Source organism: Suricata suricatta, chromosome 2 (assembly GCF_006229205.1).
Source record: "Suricata suricatta isolate VVHF042 chromosome 2, meerkat_22Aug2017_6uvM2_HiC, whole genome shotgun sequence".
Classification (NCBI taxonomy): Eukaryota; Metazoa; Chordata; class Mammalia; order Carnivora; family Herpestidae; genus Suricata; species Suricata suricatta.
In genome coordinates, this window is record NC_043701.1 from 93,931,596 (window position 1) to 93,949,299 (window position 17,704).

General features: G+C 37.9%; 1 pseudogene; it reads left to right on the plus strand.

Annotated features, from left to right (window-relative positions):
* The window catches only part of LOC115275349, a 55,212-nt pseudogene extending 38,529 nt beyond the window's left edge, over positions 1-16,683 (plus strand).
* The last annotated feature ends 1,021 nt before the right edge of the window (positions 16,684-17,704 follow it).

A 17,704-nucleotide genomic window follows, 5' to 3' on the forward strand; every position in this document is an offset into this window, starting at 1 on the left:
ATTAAAACAAAAAGTAAATTAACAAAAATAAATAATCTTAATTAACCTTAAAAATGATGTTGGAGGAAACATGGGAAAATAAGAACAAGAAATGTACAAGGTGAGTTGTGTGTGTGAGTGTGGGCAGATGCATCAAAAATTAACACAGGGGCTAAAGACATGAACAGACGCTTCTCCAAAGAGGACATGCAGATGGACAACAGACACATAAAACGATGCTCAACATCACTCATCATCAGTGAGATACAAATTAAAACCACAGTGAGATACCACCTCACACCCGTCAGAATGGCTAACATTAACAACTCAGGCAACAATAGATGCTGCAGAGGATGCGGAGAAAGAGGTCTCTTTTGCACTGCTGGTGGGAATGCAAACTGGTGCAGCCACTCCTGAAAACAGTATGGAGATTCTGCAAAAAATTAAAAATAGAACTACCCTATGACCCAGCAATTGCACTACTAGGTGTTTATCCAGGGGATACAGGTAGGCTGTTTCAAAGGGACACATGCACCCCAATGTTTATAGCAGCACTGCCAACAATAGCCAAAGTATGGAAAGAGTCCAAATGTCCATCGATGTATGAATGGATAAAGAAGATGTGGTGTGTGTGTGTGTGTGTGTGTGTGTGTGTGTGTGTATGTGTGTGTATAAAATGGATTATAACTTGGTAATCAAAAAGAATGACATTTTCCATTAACAACTACTTGGATGGAACTAGAGGGTATCATGCTAAGTGGAATTAGTCAGAGAAAGACAAATATCATATGACTTCATTCATATGAGGGCTTTAAGATACAAAACAGATGAACATAAGGGAAGCGAAGCAAGAATAATATAAAAACAGAGTGGTGAACCAAACATAAGAGACTCGTAAATATGGAGAATAAACAGAGGGTTACTTGAGGGGTTTTGGGAGGGGAGATGGGCTGAATGGATAAGGAGCATTAAGGAGTCTACTCTTGAAATCATTGTTGCACTGTATGCTAATTAACCTTAATGTAAATTTTAAAAATTAATAAAAATAATACAATTCTTCCAATGTCAACAGAATAAATCTTTCCTATAATGGCAAAAATTTATGTTCAGTAACATTAAACAGATGACTAAGAAAAAAAAAGACTAAAATAGGATCAAATGATCAAATAATTCCTAAAAAGCATTCCTCATTTGTAGGGGTCAAAGTAAATATAACATTTGAGGATCCATCAAAAAGAAATTCAATTTCAGTCTAACACAAAACTCATTTCATCAGTATGATCAGGGAGGCTCTCAAATGTATGATTCAAAAGGCTTAAGAGAAACTCCATGTTTTTGTGTTAAAGAACTTGAATCATAATGGGAAGGGGGTCTTGGCTAGTTCCTCTAGGCTCCTTAGGCATGTTGCCTAGTGACTTGCCAAGAGAACAGCTAAAACATGTTGAATAAGCAAAGCTAAATAAAATAGAAGTACACCTACAAGGGAAAACACTACCTTGACAGGGCTGTTCTGGACGAGTAGAAGATGAGGTGACATTTACAGGCCTTAGGAATCTGGGCTCAAGTGGATATATAGGCCTTTCAAGGCCAGTAACTGATTAGAATAGGTAAAGTCCATGACGTAAGCACTGGGGATTGAGGGACACTTTTGGATGAGGGCCTTGAAGTGAGTCTTCATAAGCAAACTGGTATTTAATAAACAGCTCTCTGCCCAGGTGAGAAATCTATTGTCTGAAAAGTGTTGTTTGCTCATACAAATGGGTTTGCAGGAATTTCCTGAATCAAATAGTAAAGTTATTTATTGGTTTGCTGTCCCACCTTCCTGAAAAAATAATATGAAATTTTTAAATCATGTTGAAAAAAATTAAGAAACTCTTATAAAAGAACAGCATGGAGAATATAGTCAGTAATATTGTGATAATGTTGTTTGATGACAGATGATAACTATATTCATCACAGTGAGCTTTGCATAATGTACAGAATTGTCAAACACTATATTGTGCATCTGCAAGTAATATAACCTAATCCACTATACCCCAATTTAAAAAAATTAAAAACAATAACTGAAAAAACTTAAAAAAAATGTAAAGTTGCTGAAACCTTCTATTGCCTGTTAACATGAAAGCAGATACTTTTGTCAATCAGTATATGAATTAAAACATTGTATGTTCATAAAGCCATAAATTATCCATAACTTCAAGAAAAGTCTTCATGATTAATGAAATATAATTCAATAAGTGATGAATCATTAGTGATGTCTGAGGTTTGCTACATGCCAGGAGATAGTGAATCAGAGTTTCTTGACATAATATAGTAAGTTTTGTGTTGTGATGTTATTTGTATCATTATTTAGTATCCCTTTTCTCTAATCTCTGACAAGCAAGCTGCCAAAATTTAGTTTAACCCTAATACAAGAACTTTTGCATTTGACTTCCTTTCCCAACTCCCTATCTGTTCTGTTCTATGATATTTAGCAACCTGGATGTGTTGATATGTTAAAGGGATTTGGAAAACTCCAACTCTCTTAATAGTATTTTCCACTATAGACTAAAAAAAAAAAGCATCAGTACCTTTCCTCACCATCTCTTCAGTCAAAGTAACATTTGCTTTATTTCTTAAGAGAAGATAACCACTCAATGAGGAGGGAGTCAAAAGAAAACAGGATTTCATAACATCAAAATGCATCTGAAAATATATCTAATTCCATCCCCAGTAAACAGCGTGCTAGTATGTTTGGAGATTATGCACTGGCATTAGAAGTCTGCTCATTTAGGCATAGTCTAGAGAAGCCTGAGACCCCAGCAGAAACATAGCTTTCTGCTCAAGACTTGGTCAAATTAGAAGAATAGGTTGACTAGATGGATGAACCAAAAACTATACTTCTGGTCATAGCCTGTTGAAGATCCACAAATTTCTGGTTGCTTGTGGGGGAGAAAAAGGAGCTATTGAGGAGACTGATGCTAGAGGGTAACATACACCCTCTTGATTCCCAGTTGCATCATGAAGAATGGTAGGAAAGGAGAGAAATTAGAAAGACTAGAATATTCACAATGAAGAGACTAATTTAAATAACTACCAAGCAAGCTAACTAAACCAGAGGACACTAAGAAACCATTGATTGAATGTTTAAACACCTTCCCCCGCCCCAAACTTTTATTAGTGTGGGAATATACAGTGATAATCTACCTCTAAATCTGAATATTCATAATGAGGTTCTATCTTTCTGTTCAGTCTGCCCTGATACTATGCAGTCTACCAAGCATGAGGTGGGAAATTCACATGGATTAGCCTTCAGACTTCTCAGTTATTTGTGAAAAGTGCCCATGTTCAGTACCAGCAGAATGTTGGCATTTAAAGAATGCTATCCCCACCATACCACAAAAACAGTTGCCAGGAATAAAGAAGCTTAGTAAAAATACGTGTTTTATCCACAAAGAGTTTCCATCAGCTTTCCACTATTTTTAATTTCAGCAGTTTTTAAAATAACATATGAGATTGTAAGTAAAACAAAATTGAATTACTGGAATCCTAAGATATAAGATAGAGCCCTTGACCTAGAAGATGAAGTCCCAAAGTTTTTGACTTTGTCATGGTGGTTTTAGAGCCAATGAAGATGTTGTGTGGTGATAGCTATCTCCTTTTCAAACATTTATTTTCTCCCATCCATTTAAAAACAAAAACAAAAACCCCAAAACAAAAGTTGTTGCCAAATTATCCATATCACTAATATGATTTTCATTTCACTTTGGCTGAGATGATTTTTAAAATTACAATCTCATTGCTGTTTTTGACCAATTACAAGAAAGAGAGACTGCAAATCTAGGTTTACCATAACTTTACCAGAACCTTTGGTGCAGTTTTAAAGATTGTTGCTTGTGGAAATAATGGCTGTTATTATTTCCACTTGTCGATGTGTTCAGACCATGATGCAGACTTTAATTCATTCTTTTCTGAAGGTGGCAGTAATTACTTTCACATGATCCTGTAGTGATCTTGCCTGCCCTGCCTTTATAGGCTGTGGCCCATTCATTTAGTAAATATGGGGGTAAACACGGTGTTTGGAGAATTTCATCTTTTCTCTTTTCAAAAGAGAGAGCATGAGATTTTCTTAATATGTCTCCTTCACAGATCTTGTCCTTGTACTAAAATGACCTGAAAGAGTGGTATTTAGGTATCCACATTAAAAATCTTTTTTAAATTTATTTTTGAGAGACAGAGAGAGACAGTATGAGCAGGGGAGGATCAGAGAAAAAGGGTGATACAGAATCCAAGGCAGGTACAGGTTCTGAGCTAGCTGTCAGCACAGCCCGACGTGGGGCTCGAACCCAAGAACCGTGAGATCATGACCTGAGCTGAAGCCCGATGCTTAACCGACTGAGCCACCCAGGTGCCCCGGTATCCACATTTTTAATAGCCATGCCATGAAATATCATGTTTTAACTTTCTTTTCCCATAAACAATCTATTGAGCTAAGTCAACATCATCCGACTCTGTCACATCTTATAATTATGGACCTTGCATACTGCTATTTGCTGAACAAAAAAGCTTTGTCATATAATTACACTTATTGAGTTGCAAAAAGTTTCTCTGTTTATATCATGTCACTGTTAAAACAGGTCAATGCATTCTTAATCCATTGTATAAACTCTTCCTATAAAAATACTTGTCATGTGATTGAGGCGCCCCCCCTCCCCCACAATCTATGATGACCTGATCTTGAGATTTTTAATTATATCTGTAAAGATACTTTTTCCAATAAAGTTATATATTCATAGATACTGGGGATTAAGACTTGGAGATACATAGATAGAGATATAGAGATAGATATATACTTTTTTGGCTGTGGTCATACCAGTCAACTCACTACATATCAACTCACTTATCAACAAATTACATTAAGTTAGTATTGGTTTATTTGTTTATGCTCATTCTCACTCTCCCTCCCATTAGAATGTCAAGAGCATGAGAACAAGGGTTAAATATGTTTTGTTTGTATTAGTACCTTGACCAATTTCTGGCATACACTGGGAGATGAATAAATACACAGTGTGCTGAATGAATAAAAGGAGAAACTGGACAAGATATAGGAGTTATAATTGGTGTCAAAAGTAGAAAAACCAGAAAAGAGAATTTGGAAAATGGGTCAGACTTGTATGAAGAAATGCAGAGAAGAACGGTGCCCCTGCATTACAGAGTTTTGCATAGTGAGGGAGCGATTGCTAAAGAAATGTCCAGGTGGAAGAGGCCCGAAAAGAGACCTCCAAATCATTCAGTAGTAGAATTCTTTTGGTTCCAATGAAGATCTTAATATCATGTGGAAATATGTTCAAAGCTCAGGCATGTTTTGCTTATGTATTCTCGTGTCTTTGTGGCTTTTTCACCACCTTGTTACAGTAAGATAAAACAGATCAAGAGGGGAATATTTTCTGTCACTGGATTAGAACTCATTGCCTTTGTTTTTTAGTAATATTCTTATGGGATCTCTTACCTTCCAGACCCATTGAATTACCAGTCTACCTCCATTGTGTAGATTTGGTGTTTGGTAATTATTGGGGCCTATCAGTATATGTATTATTTCCAAACTCTATTTTTTAAACTGGACAAATGTTTTTACCCTCATTAGTCCTTTTCTGTTAATTTCAGTCCACATATTTTGTTAGAATGATTTGTAATATTTCTTTTCCATTGATAATATATAAACAAAAGAATTTAAAATAATTAAAATTCAGCCTATTCTTAATAGAAACATGCAAATTGCTTCTAGTATATAGATAGTAGTACTTAGATATGAAAAGTAAATATAGAGGTATGTGTTTTATTCAATAATTATAAGAATTTCTTAAGTTTTGGATGATAGTGCAACATGCCCATAAGATGTCATTTGCAGTTCTGTGACTGCTTTTTTGGTGAAGAGAAACATCTCCAAAATAATGTAAACACTTAAACATTAACTCTAGTGGAAATGAGATTAGTTTATCTTGTGCCATTGTTCTAAGTGTTATGATCTTACATCATTTTGATTGTTATAGTTTAATTTTTGAATGTATGTGTGCTATATAATTTATATAACCCACATTTTGCCTGATACAATGTATCAAATGTAAGACTGTCCAATTTTTGAAAATAATTCCAGCCTATATAGTGTGGACATTATATATTTAGGAAAACAAATTACTTTTTTTTTAATTTTTAAAATATTTTTATTTATTTTTGAGAGAGAGAGAAAGAGAGAGAGACAGCGTGAGCAAGGGAGGGTCAGAGATAGAGGGAGACACAGAATCTGAAGACAGGCTTCAGGCTCTGAGCTGTCAGCACAGAGCCTGACACGGGGCTCAAACCCACAAATCGTGAGATCATGACCTGAGCCAAAGCCAGATGCTTAACCGACTGAGCCACCCAGGTGCCCCCAAATTACTTTCTTTAAATAAATAAATAAAATCATTCTTCAATTCCAAGAAAATATAAATAATTGCCTTATAAATTTTAATCAAAAGAATTCAAATTTCAAAAATTTTGCTTGAAATTAATGTTTTCCTTGAAATTACAGTATTTAATTTTCTTTCCCTTAAAAAATTTTTTAATGTTTATTTATTTTTGAGAGAGAGAGATACAGACAGTGTGTGAGCAGGACAGGGTCAAAGAGAGAAGGAGAGAGAGAATCCACAGCAGGCTCCAGGCTCCAAGCTGTCAGTAAAGAGCCTGATGTGGGGCTCAAACTCATGAACAATAAGATCTTGATCTGAGCTGAAGTCAGGTCAGACAGTAAACTGACTGAGCCACCCAGGTGTCCCAGCATTTAATTTTCTATTAGCACCTTCAAATGGGACTACATTTATTTATGTGTTTTAGAATAACATTATTTCTTAATTATTTTATAGATACGTAGCAGTAACTATATGGAAATACTTATAAAAAATATATAGTGTATAATTATATAACATGCTATTATAATTAGAGATACATACATAATTTTTATTCTGTGATCATTTTTTTTTTTTCAAATTATGGAAGCTACCTCTTTTTTAAAACAAGAATGTCCAGGCACCTGGGTGGCTCAGTTGGTTAAGTGTCTGGCTTCGGCTCAGGTCATGATCTCACGGTTTGTGGGTTTGAGCCCTGCGTCAGGCTTTGTGCTGACAGCTAGCTCATAGCCTGTTGCCTGTCTTTGGATTCTGTGCCTCCCTCCCTCTCTGACCCTCCCCTGCTGATGCTGTTTCTCTCTCTCTCAAAAAATAAGCGAAACATTAAAAAAACATTAAAACATAAGGATGTTTATTGAAGCACTACTTTTGTTTTGTAATTTTAATTTTAATTTATTTTCTCAGTAGGTGCCACACCCAACATGGGGCTCAAACTCATGACCTAGAGATCAAGAGTCACATGCTTCTCTGACTGAGGCAGACTGACTGACCCAGGAAGCTAGCTCTTTTACATCTATTTTTTGTTAAATCTGGTAAACAGGTTTTCCACTGTGCCTCAGTCACCATCTTTGGAGACTTCATAAAATCTATCAGTGAGTTTTCTAGCCTTCTGACTTTACAGCTTTTTGCCCACCGGAACCCTTTACATTTATTCTGCTTCAGCCCTTTTAGAACATAGAAAAGTTTTTGTTGAGTCTACTTTGCCTCTTTGGTAGGCCTCCCTTCCTACTGTGGTGCAACTGATTCTTCCTCCAAACGTGTCCCCAGGAATGCTTCTTACCCATTACAGTCTTACTTCATTGGCTCTCTGAGTGCTGGCTCATTCCTTTGCATTCAATATTTGTTTTTAGTATCCTCAGTTTGGGCCATCTCTTTCATCCTGTCCCCAGTTCATTAATTGGTCTTCTCTCCATCACTTGATGTTAGCATCTCCCTGAAGCCTCAGCGGAGAAGAATGTCACCATCAGCTGTAGATCTTCCAATCCTGTTAGTGCTCTGACCCCTTCAGCAAGGGAGGGCCCAACCCAAATTGAACGTTCTTAGATCCTGTCTTTGAACTCTAAATCTTCTTTCTCATAGATTTTTTAAGATGTCATTCCACCAACTCAGAATTGTCTTTTTATTTTTTTTATTTTTTTAAATGTTTTTTTTAAATTTATTTTTGATACAGAGAGAGACAGAGCCTGAGAGGGGGAGGGGCAGAGAGAGAAGGAGACACAGAACCAGAAGCAGGCTCCAGGCTCTGAGCTAGCAGTCAGCACAGAGCCTGACGCGGGGCTCGAACCCACGAACGTGAGATCTGACCTGAGCCGAAGCCGGAGGCTTAACCGACTGAGCCACCCAGGCGCCCCAGAATTGTCTTGGTCTGTCACCCTTGTTCTGTCTTCATATGCTTTGTCGATACCCCATAATCCCTCATTTTCACAGGGCTTTCACTAGTACTTGGGGACCCTTAACAATTGGTAACATCCCACTTACAGCGTGTCACGTGTTCATGGGACTCACTTCTGGAAACCTGCTCAGGAGGTAGACACTTTTGGTATGACTTTTCTTGGCTGTTATCTTCTCCCTCTCAAGAAATTTGTGTGTCTCTGGGCATCTGGGTGGCTCACTTGGTTGAGCATCCAACTTGGGTCAGGTCATGATCTCACAGCTCATGGATTCGAGCCCCACATCAGGCTCTGTGCTGACAGCTCAGAGCCTGGAACTTGCTACAGATTCTTCTCCCTCTCTCTCTACCCCTCCCCCACTCACGCTCTGTCACTTTCTCTTCCTCAAAAATAAATAAACATTAACAAAAAAATTAAAAAAAAAGAAATTTGTGTGTCTCCACCAACCACAACACCTGTGACTCAGAGAAGATGTATCTCCTTCTGAAGACTGACAATGTACTAGATTCAATTTGTCACCATGAAGACATGCCTTTTATTTTTGCCTTCATCCTGTACTTCTTCTTTCTGTTTTCTTTTTGGTTTCATATTATCCATTCCATAAAAATAAATACCTAAATAAATTTAAAAGAATTTAGCTTTAACCTTGCTGCCCATGCATGTTAAACTATTTTTTAATCTTTGCTTTAATACCCTAACATGAGGTAGGAACACACTAAATGGTTGCTCCTGAACCTTACCACTGATTTAATGTTTTCAATTTATAATCCAGTTTTCCCGGATAAACCCTCTACTGAAACTGAAATCTTACGATGAATGGTAAGCCTATAGAATAACCCTCACAGCATTTCTTATCCTCTCTTCTCTCTTCTGTTCCATTAGAGCCACTGTCATGCCCTTATTTCAGTTTATTTTTTTCTTTAAATTCATTATTCTTTTTTCTTTCTGTAAGGGAGGCAAATAAGAGAGTGAGGATGGGTCTAATAGTTATATGTGGTTAGCTATGTACAAGGCAGGGTTTTATGTGATTTTTATTTATTTATTTTTTTTTCTTTTAAATTTTTATGTCTTTATTTTATTTTGAGAGATAGAGACAGAGAGCTAGTGGGGGAGGGGCAGAGGGAAGGGGAGACAGAATCTGAAGCAGGGCTTGAACCCATGGATTATGAGATCATGACCTGAGCTGAAGTTGGATGCTTAACTGACTGAGCCACCCAGGTGCCCTGGTGTTAAGTGATTTTTATATACATCTTATCTCTTTCATTCTTCTGAACAGTTCTGTGGGGAATATATTTCTTCCACTCAAGAAATTCTAGCAATTTTTTCAAAGTTACAGACTTTGGTGGAACCCAAATCTGGACCTGTGTTCTATCCTTATTCCATTGCATCCCATGACCTCATATGTCATTTAGTCTTGCCACCCACAAATGGTAGGTATCCCTGTGCTTTTGTCCTCTGCCTTGTTTAGTTTGTGAAGTTTGTCTTCATGTCTTGGGTTTATGTACAAATTGCTCCAAAAGCTCAAATGTCTCAAAACTCTCTACCTTCCTTCCTTCCCTCCTTCTCTCTGATCTCTTTCCTACTTTTCTTCCTTTCTTCCCAGTCTCCCTCCTTCCATCTCTTTCCTTTTTTTGCTTTAAACATTTTTTGAGTATTTACTATATGCTCAAATAATAGGTGCTTCACATGCATGGTCTTACAAGGCACACGTACTGGTAGCTCAGTTTTAAACAGGAGGAAACAGAGGCTTAGAGAAGTTGTGCAACTTGCCAGAGGTCAAACAGTTAGCAAGTGTAGAATCAGACTGGGAGCCCATTTTCCTCTGAAATCTTTCTTTCCTGTCTCATGCTGCTGAGAGATTACTTATCGTTTCTGGACATGCACACACCTTTTGTCCTGTTGCCCTTGCTTTTACTGTTCTCTCCTATTATGTTAGAATTCCACCCATTCCTTAAAGTGGTTTCCACTTGGTCCCCTTGATTGGATGTGATATTTTTCCCGTTCCCAGCTCATAGCACTTTTCATCTTGTGTACTTATTTTCCTGTGTGCACATGCATATTTTCTTCCTGTGATTGTGTAAGTTCTTTGAGATAGGAACTGTCTTTTATACACAGTAGGTGCTTTCAATAAATCTTGTTGTATTGAGGTAAATTACAAACTTGCATTGCATTATTTTTTTAAAAACAAACAAACAAATATGGCAACCACATATTGCAAATGCAGTATTAGTGAAAAGGCAATGAGAGGCAGGATATTTTTCATCACACTTTAGAGATTAATGAAATATAGACTGCATTAATATTTATTTATTTCATGGCTTTGTAGTTTGCTAAATTTCTTTTTCCTTTTACTCACATGAGTATTCTTTCATCAATAGGATATCACCTCCTAGAAAATGTCCATTGTTAACATCTATAGTTTGTGGAAACAATTTCTAAATGGCAGGGAGCTCATTATATGTGATAGTATTTTAATATCTCTTTAATTTTTTGGCAGTTCCCTCCAAATCCAGTGAAAGAATTCCAAGCCTGTTGTCAAACTTACCTAACATAATTAGGCAAGGCAACCACAAGGGTCTGTTCAAACAAGGTTGTTTTGCATTTCCTGTTTGTTTTATTTTTAGATTCTCCAGTTTCCAGTTTTGGAGGTCAGGCTTAAAGCATTTTCATGGATGTAATTCCCACAGAGAGCCATGGGAGATTGGTGTGAGAGGGTTTGCAGCCTGGGTATAAAGGAATTGTGTGTTGCCTTTCTTTTCTTTATTCTCCAGCTGCTGTTCCTTAAATAAAACTTTAAAAATAACTTTTATAGGGTGGTTAATACATTCCTACCCTGTGGGGACAGGCTACATTCTCAGCTGCCCAACATTTTAAGCAGGCTATAGTAATTTGGGTAAAGAAACAGGCTCTTGTCTTGAGTCTTGAAGAATTGCCACAGGGTCAAGGCCAGAGCAAGGGAAGTGTGGGTGCTGGTGAACTTGCATTCTGCGTATACTTCCCTAGAGGCTGCAGGAGAAGGGAGGGGCTGAGTTTAGGTGCTGAGGAGTGGGACAGGGTCATAGGGATCGGCTAAATTTTATGACAAAAGAGGGAATGTAAAAGTTTTTAAATTTAGGAGGTCCTATGGCTTTCTCAAGTAGTTTCTTTTATCATTCCTTGGCCCACTTCTTACTGAGTTAAACTAGGATATTTGGCAACTTGTGCAGTTAGTGTATACGCTATGACTCCATATGAAATCCATGTGTGTTTAAGCTTCCCAAGTCTCTTAGGGGAGCAAGCTGGGAAGAGGTATGTTGGAGCCTCTAAAGTCCTCCTGGTCCTTTATGTAAGCCTAAGTATCCTCTGCGCACACAGGTGGAGCAGTGCCGTGTGCTGTCACACCTACCTTGCTTGCCACACGTAGGCATTGAATCTGTGAAGGTACTGCTTTGGCTCTTTGTACTGCATAATCTCCTGCCCTGCTCTGTGAAAGAGATTTGGCTTTCATTGACAAATGCAAACTGGAAGGAGGGGAGGGATTCTTGGATATCAGCTCTCCTCTCTACTCTGCGTATTGATACCATGCACATTTTACAAATGAGGGACTAGGTAGGGTATAAGAAGAAAAGTGGGCATAGAATTCACATGTGTTAAGTGTCTTCTATGTATGTATCAGGACTAGTAGCTTCAGTATTTATAGCACACTATAATTTAAACAGTGCTTATTGACTTATGCTATTTGTATTTCATAATAGTCATGAGAAGTTTGCGGAGCAGATGTAATTATTCCCACTTTGCTCATGTAGATACTGAAGTTCAAAGATTTCAAGCAATGCTCAGGTGTAGGCAGTACAGAGGTTAATTAGCATGCGGGGGGCAGGGGGAGGGGAGGTATTTAATGGCTTCAGGCTGCCGAGGCACAGTAGCTATTGAACACCTGAATGATTAGCTAACAAAATTTGGCATTTTGTAACTCTTTAACAGAATTTTTACCTGATAAAAGCTAATATATGTGTCTATAGAAAATTCCCCAAATTCCACCACACTAGATTGTCATTATGGTCTATTTCCTTTCAATTTTCCTTCCCCTGGGAAAATACAAGTATGTATAAAACTGGTATTATGTTATGTATATAGATTTTTATTCTACCTTTTTATACTATTGTGTTTCCCCATGCATGCACTGTCTACATCATACTTTACATAAAAATCAATCAATGAATAAAGTAAATAAAATAAAAGATACATTTTTATAAAACTAGATATACTTACATATTTAAATAATGTATTATTGGATATGATAGCTATTTATAATTTTATCTCTTTTTATGATAACATATTTATACTATAATTTACATAGGTATTTTTCTACTATAGTTTTCACTTTCATACTATAAGAAATATCGCTGTTATTTAAATGTATAACATAATCTTTCTTTCTCATTATGTTTTTAGACTAGATTAGTGGAAGTTAAATTGTATGTATGCAATAAGATTGATATCTGTTATAATACATATACAACATCCATTTTGCTTCTCTTAGAAATAGCACCCAGATTTTCCTTTGTAAACTACCTTTCCTAAGCTCTATCCCTACCATTCATGTACTGATTCAGCCTGGGTGAATCCTACACCCATCCCTTATCCCAAGAAGTTGAACCTGTTTCCTCATCCAAGTGCTTGTCTCAGAAGGGAGCATGTGGCCCACATCATGCCAATAAAATATCGTGAGGTGTCATCTTGGGATTTTACAGTAAATTATTGGGAAGTTCTGGTCCGCTTTCTGCTGGTTCAGTAAGGCGGCACAACATGAAGCCTCAAGTGCAGGTTGCCATCTTCCACCTTGAGGGAAGGCCTACCTCAGGAAAAAAGAAGAAAAGCCATCGCAGTCGAAAGCAGACTTGACATTGACAGAGATTCATAAGCTCGTGTTTGCGCAGGGGGATTCTGTGTGAGCACTGCCGGGACTTTTACCTGTCCCGATCCATCCCTTTTCCTGTGACAGCATTTTGAGTTGGGTCCCTGCACGTGTAAGGGGACGTGCTGATGTCTGACTTAGTACACCGGCTCAGAAGGGTATGAACACATATGAAGGTCTTTAGTACATCTTGTGATTTACTTTCTGACAGCACTGTGAGCCGGCGAGTGCTGATTTCTACTTATCAATATTGACACAAGTAATAAATATGCATCTTAAGTGTGAAAACATTCCTTTTCCCTTCTAGAATATTTTTTATGTGTTAGTGACCTTTTGTATTTCTCCTGTGATTTGTCTGTTTGCTGATTTGCCTGCTTTTAATTTAGGATGTTAGTGTATTTCTTCATATTTTAGAGCTCTTTTTACATTAAAATATTAACAAATCATTTGTATATTCGTGTCATATATGTTGCAGATATTTTCCCTGTTATTTGATTTTGATCATACTAATGCTATATAATAATACTAAGTATGTAGTTTTTGTTGTTGTTACGGAGCTTTTACGTTTAGTACATACTTTACCTTTCATGTATGAATATTTTTATAGTTGTCTTATGCTTTACTTTAAAATTTAGTGTATATTTCATTTGGGATTTATTTTGGTAGACAAAGTAATTTTATTTAGGAATAGTTTGGATGCAAGTCTCAAGAATTCTGGAGCTTTTAAAGGTTAGGTTGCTGCTTATGAATACAGGGGTGTTTCCCAGAACCATGTTTGGGATGCTGTCACACTTTGGGGAGACTCAGGGAACCAGGATGGGCATGCTGTTGGGATTCTGTTGTTTTTCTTCTCGGGCCTGTACCCTCATTTCATTTCCTCATCCTTCTCGTTTGTTTTCTCTACTTCCTTGTCCCAGTGGGAACCATCCAACAATCCAGAGAAAGACTAAATCTGGCTTTCACTCCCAGTCCAAATTCCAGTAAAATGGCCCTGTTTTTCTTGTTCGGATATGGTGCTTAATGTAGCCCTGAAATGAGGTCACGTTGGATGAACCCTGGCTTCTAAGAGTCCATTTTCTGGGTCAAATTTGTTACCAAAGAACCAGGGGAAGGGTAGTTAGCAAGGAAGTGGAAATATTTTGAGCTGCAGAGACAACCAATAGGCATGTGGTCATTACAGAGATGAAGACCTAACTTGATTATTTCCCAAATAGTTTTCCTAACAAGTATTGGTGTTCTATCCTTTCTCTATTGGTTTATAATGTTTTATTTGTCATATGCTAAACTCATAAGTGTGTTTGTGTGTATTTCTAGACTAATATTTTCTGACACATTGGTTTCTGTCAGTTCTCATGACAACTTTATTTCCATTTTTTAAAATAAGATCAGTTTTCCTTTCTTCTTTTTTCCAAATTTGTTGTATATATATTCTTCCATTTATTCTTCCAGGAAAAAATCTTGTTGCATATGAAAGTGAAATATATGTTTTAATGTATATTTATTTTTTGAAAGAGAGAGAGGGAGTGCACGAGCAGAGGCAGGACAGAGAGAGGGGGAGAGAAAGAATCCCATGCAGGCTCTGCACAGAGCCTGACAGGGGGGCTCAGACTCACAAACTGTGAGATCATGCATGACCTGAGCTGAAGTCAAGAGTTGGAGGCTTAACCACCAACTGAGCCACCGAGGCACCCTGCAAGTGAAATATTTTTTATAATAACTATTTTGACTTATTAAGGACTTATTTTATAATAACTATTTTGACTTATTAAGGACTTATTATTGTTTTTATTCATTTGTCTTTTACCTGGCCAGTTTTTAAAACTATGATAATTCTGAGAAATTTGCAATTCTCTTGAAATTCCAGTTATATAAATTGTGCACTGGTCAATAATAATAGTCACTTAATCTTTTCTAATTATACTTTTATTTCCATTCCGTGTCTTTTAGAATTATTCAGAATATCCAATAAAGCAACAATTATGCTTATGAGTATTGTTATGAGCAAGAATAGTATTTGATAACTCATGACACTTGCCATATGTCAGGTGTTATTATAAACCCATTATTACTGTTATTCTAATTTTGTTGATGAAGAGACTGTGGCTTGGAGAGGTCAAATAAATTGACCAAAGTGACACATCTTATGAATGGTGGAGCTGGCATGCAAAGACATGTCTCTGTCTGATTCCACTAACCCTATTTGTAATGATTACCTAGACTCCCTTTTTTTTAAAAAGGAGAAGCTAAGGTAATATTTGAACTTATGCTTATATACTGAGAAAGCCTAAGAGAATTTTATAACAAAACATTGAAGGTTTCTTGCATTTCTAAAGAGGTCATTGGTAAAACTATTTTAAAGTCTTTTGTGAAAATGATTAGTCAATACTTTTTGCAACCTTCTCCATGGTTGATGGTCTATTCAAGCTTTCCGTTTTTCTCTGGGTTAGTATTGATAGCAACTTTTTTTCCTTCTAGAAAATTCTCAATATAATTAAGAATTTCATAACTACATGGAATAGTCCATGCAAATTTTTGTTTCGAGAAAGAGCTCTGCCCTAGAGTAAAGTGCATAGGTGACAGATCTCAAAAGTTCTTTTTTAGGGTGATACCGACCTTCAGTCAGTGTGTCAGTTCCAGAGCCATGGCGCCCTCTGGGAAGTTCTTTGTCAGGGTGGGGGTGGGGGGTTGCAGGGAGTGAGGGAAACAGGAAGATGAAAGGGTGGAAGAAGAGCCTGGGGGAACTCATCACCATTCTGAGTGTGGCCAAGGTGCTGGCGGACAGGACACCAAAGTGGTTTGTGCACCTCCAACTGTTTAATCAACTTTGTCCTGCAGAAGCTAGATCCCAAGATTGCTGCAGCTGCGCAGAACTGCTACAAAGTGCCTAATGGGACCTTTACTGGGGAGATAAGCCCTGGCATCATCAAAGACTGTGGAGCCACGTGGGTAGTAGGGGGGCACTCGGAAAGAGTGCCTTTGGGGAGTCAGATGAGCTGAATGGACAAAAAATGGCCCAGCCCTGGCTGAGGGACTTGGAGTAAACCCCTGCAGGGGGGAGAAGCTAGATGAGAGGGAAACTGGCATCACTGAGAAGGCCGTTTTTGAGCAAACCAAGCTTATCACAGATAATGTGAAGGACTGGGGCCTATAAGCCTGTATGGGCCGTTGGCATTGGCAACACCCCAACAAATACATGGAAGCCCAGGAAGTACATGAAAAGCTCCAAGGATGCCTTCGTCCAGTGCCTCTGACGTGGTGGCTCAGAGTACCCACAGCATCTATGGAGGGTCTGTGACTGGGGCAACCTGCACTGCAAGGAGCTGGCAAGCCCGCCTGATGTGGATGGCTTCCTCGTGGTGGGGCTTCCCTCAAGCCCGAGTTTGTGGGTATCATCAGTGCCAAACAGTAAGCCCACCATATCCCCTCCTCTTCCTGATGAGCCAGGGATGGCGGCTCAGAAGCCCAGTGTCTGAGCTCCTAGCCCTCTCACATTTCTAGCCCACACATGCTTATGATGGTGTCACCTAACCCCCTTTGTGACCAAACTATACCTCTTCCTTATTGTTTGCACCTTACCTTGCAGTGGTTGGGACCAGGCCAGTCCCTTCTCCACTTACTGTAATGTTTGGGACTAAACATGTCGCCAAGGTGGCTCCTCCTTGGCTGAGAGGTCGAAAGGGTAGAATTTGCTTGTCAGTCTCCTCAGTCGCCAGTGAAGGCAGGAGAGAGAAGCCAAGATTCTCCACCCTCATCTTGTGCCATGAGGCCCAGGGCTGAGAAAGTCCAGTTCTCCCTGCAGAGGCCAGCGGTGCTATTCTCTCTGGTGGTGCCAACACTGGTGTGTGTTGTGTATGTGAACATGTGAACAGTCCCACGTGTGGGGAAAATAAACACCTGGCACTAAACCAAAAAAAAATTTTTTTTAAACGAGAAAGGAAAGAAATAGTGTGCAATGTTAATTATTAAATCATATCCAAAGAATTTCCCTTTTCATTCTTGACTTAAGAAAGCCAGTGTATCAGAAGTTGCCAGATCCATGCAAACTTATGTATTGGTACATCATCATCTATACATTAACATAATAACTGCAGTTAGTATATTCTTTAAACAAATGTGCATTTATTATGGGGTGTGAACAGATTAAATGTACAGGGAAAATACCCATTGGAATATGCCCAAAATATTATAGGGTGGATTGTGTCAGTCTGGTTTGACATATACAGAGACAGATGTAACTTTCTAGAATTCTATCTGGAATTCTTAAGACACAAATTCTGGCAAACTCAGGTGAGCAAAATAGGCTTGAATTGATTGTATTTTCAGTATGGTTGAAATGTAGTAATTAGTGACTTTATCAACAAAGAATGTGGAAGTTTACAGTCTTTGGATCAGAAAGTATAAACATCTTCCTCAGGGCACAGAATTTACAGTGGGATTTAGACAATTATCCTCTTCTAATAGAATCTAGTTCTAGATTCTATACACTTAGTGGCATTAACACGCTTTTAACTAAAGCT